Source organism: Nanorana parkeri, unplaced genomic scaffold (assembly GCF_000935625.1).
Source record: "Nanorana parkeri isolate BGI_ZX_2015 unplaced genomic scaffold, ASM93562v1 scaffold897, whole genome shotgun sequence".
Taxonomy (NCBI): Eukaryota; Metazoa; Chordata; class Amphibia; order Anura; family Dicroglossidae; genus Nanorana; species Nanorana parkeri.
Genome location: NW_017307165.1, coordinates 157,105 through 160,983, shown reverse-complemented (window position 1 = coordinate 160,983; position 3,879 = coordinate 157,105).

The window sequence follows — 3,879 nt, the reverse complement described above, 5'->3', positions numbered from 1 at the left end:
GTGTGAGAGAGGAAGCAGCTGCTTCCCGGCTCCTCCGTCTGCCACAACAAGGTTCCCAGCCGCCGCCGCAACCTCGCGCCCTCCTGCCACCTCACCGAGGAATCGCGCGTCACATAGAGAGGTTCACCCAAACATTCACCGTCTGTATAATACAACCAATGTCACATTCACTGTCTCTGTAATACCACCAATGTCACATTCACCGTCTGTATAATACAACCAATGTCACATTCACCGTCTCTCTAATACAACCAATGTCACATTCACCGTCTGTGTAATACAACCAATGTCACATTCACTGTCTGTATAATACAACCAATATCACATTCACCGTCTCTCTAATACAACCAATGGCACATTCACCGTCTGTATAATACAACCAATGTCACATTCACCGTCTCTCTAATATAACCAATGTCACATTCACCGTCTGTGTAATACAACCAATGTCACATTCACCGTCTGTGTAATACAACCAATGTCACATTCACCGTCTCTCTAATACAACCAATGTCACATTCACCGTCTGTATAATACAACCAATGTCACATTCACCGTCTCTGTAATACAACCAATGTCACATTCACCGTCTCTATAATACAACCATGTCACATTGACAGCCTGTGTAATACAACCAATGTCACATTCACCGTCTGTGTAATACAACCAATGTCACATTCACCGTCTCTCTAATACAACCAATGTCACATTCACCGGATTGGAATGATCGTTAGTTTCATATTGTAATCATTGACTTATGTCAAATTGGCAACAATCGTCTCAACGTCACTGACTCCGCCCACACACCCGGATCAGCCAATCACTGACCAGACATTTGGCTGCGTTCATTACATTGATCACATGTCACCCGATCACCATAACGATCAATTCCCAATCAGATTGGATCGTTCACTGACTCTGCTTTCAATATAGAGATCAACACATTATAACACAGAGGACGACACATTATAACGCGGAGGAGACATAACGCGGAGGACGATACATTATAACGCGGAGGACGAGACATTATAACGCGGAGGACGAGACATTATAACGCGGAGGACGAGACATTATAACGCGGAGGACGAGACATTATAACGCGGAGGACGAGACATTATAACGCGGAGGACGAGACATTATAACGCGGAGGACGAGACATTATAACGCGGAGGACGAGACATTATAACGCGGAGGACGAGACATTATAACGCGGAGGACGAGACATTATAACGCGGAGGACGAGACATTATAACGCGGAGGACGAGACATTATAACGCGGAGGACGAGACATTATAACGCGGAGGACGAGACATTATAACGCGGAGGACGAGACATTATAACGCGGAGGACGAGACATTATAACGCGGAGGACGAGACATTATAACGCGGAGGACGAGACATTATAACGCGGAGGACGAGACATTATAACGCGGAGGACGAGACATTATAACGCGGAGGACGAGACATTATAACGCGGAGGACGAGACATTATAACGCGGAGGACGAGACATTATAACGCGGAGGACGAGACATTATAACGCGGAGGACGAGACATTATAACGCGGAGGACGAGACATTATAACGCGGAGGACGAGACATTATAACGCGGAGGACGAGACATTATAACGCGGAGGACGAGACATTATAACGCGGAGGACGAGACATTATAACGCGGAGGACGAGACATTATAACGCGGAGGACGAGACATTATAACGCGGAGGACGAGACATTATAACGCGGAGGACGAGACATTATAACGCGGAGGACGAGACATTATAACGCGGAGGACGAGACATTATAACGCGGAGGACGAGACATTATAACGCGGAGGACGAGACATTATAACGCGGAGGACGAGACATTATAACGCGGAGGACGAGACATTATAACGCGGAGGACGAGACATTATAACGCGGAGGACGAGACATTATAACGCGGAGGACGAGACATTATAACGCGGAGGACGAGACATTATAACGCGGAGGACGAGACATTATAACGCGGAGGACGAGACATTATAACGCGGAGGACGAGACATTATAACGCGGAGGACGAGACATTATAACGCGGAGGACGAGACATTATAACGCGGAGGACGAGACATTATAACGCGGAGGACGAGACATTATAACGCGGAGGACGAGACATTATAACGCGGAGGACGAGACATTATAACGCGGAGGACGAGACATTATAACGCGGAGGACGAGACATTATAACGCGGAGGACGAGACATTATAACGCGGAGGACGAGACATTATAACGCGGAGGACGAGACATTATAACGCGGAGGACGAGACATTATAACGCGGAGGACGAGACATTATAACGCGGAGGACGAGACATTATAACGCGGAGGACGAGACATTATAACGCGGAGGACGAGACATTATAACGCGGAGGACGAGACATTATAACGCGGAGGACGAGACATTATAACGCGGAGGACGAGACATTATAACGCGGAGGACGAGACATTATAACGCGGAGGACGAGACATTATAACGCGGAGGACGAGACATTATAACGCGGAGGACGAGACATTATAACGCGGAGGACGAGACATTATAACGCGGAGGACGAGACATTATAACGCGGAGGACGAGACATTATAACGCGGAGGACGAGACATTATAACGCGGAGGACGAGACATTATAACGCGGAGGACGAGACATTATAACGCGGAGGACGAGACATTATAACGCGGAGGACGAGACATTATAACGCGGAGGACGAGACATTATAACGCGGAGGACGAGACATTATAACGCGGAGGACGAGACATTATAACGCGGAGGACGAGACATTATAACGCGGAGGACGAGACATTATAACGCGGAGGACGAGACATTATAACGCGGAGGACGAGACATTATAACGCGGAGGACGAGACATTATAACGCGGAGGACGAGACATTATAACGCGGAGGACGAGACATTATAACGCGGAGGACGAGACATTATAACGCGGAGGACGAGACATTATAACGCGGAGGACGAGACATTATAACGCGGAGGACGAGACATTATAACGCGGAGGACGAGACATTATAACGCGGAGGACGAGACATTATAACGCGGAGGACGAGACATTATAACGCGGAGGACGAGACATTATAACGCGGAGGACGAGACATTATAACGCGGAGGACGAGACATTATAACGCGGAGGACGAGACATTATAACGCGGAGGACGAGACATTATAACGCGGAGGACGAGACATTATAACGCGGAGGACGAGACATTATAACGCGGAGGACGAGACATTATAACGCGGAGGACGAGACATTATAACGCGGAGGACGAGACATTATAACGCGGAGGACGAGACATTATAACGCGGAGGACGAGACATTATAACGCGGAGGACGAGACATTATAACGCGGAGGACGAGACATTATAACGCGGAGGACGAGACATTATAACGCGGAGGACGAGACATTATAACGCGGAGGACGAGACATTATAACGCGGAGGACGAGACATTATAACGCGGAGGACGAGACATTATAACGCGGAGGACGAGACATTATAACGCGGAGGACGAGACATTATAACACGGAGGAGGAGACATTATAACGCGGAGGACGAGACATTATAACGCTGATGACGATACATTATAACGCGGAGGAGGAGACATTATAACGTTGAGGATGAGACATTATAACGCGGAGGACTAGACATTATAACGCGGAGGAGGAGACATTATAACGCGGAGGACGACACATTATAACGCGGAGGACGAGACATTATAACGCGGAGGACAAGACATTATAACGCGGAGGAGGAGACATTATAACGCGGAGGAAGAGACATTATAACGCGGAGGAAGAGACATTATAACGCGGAGGAGGAGACATTATAACGCGGAGGA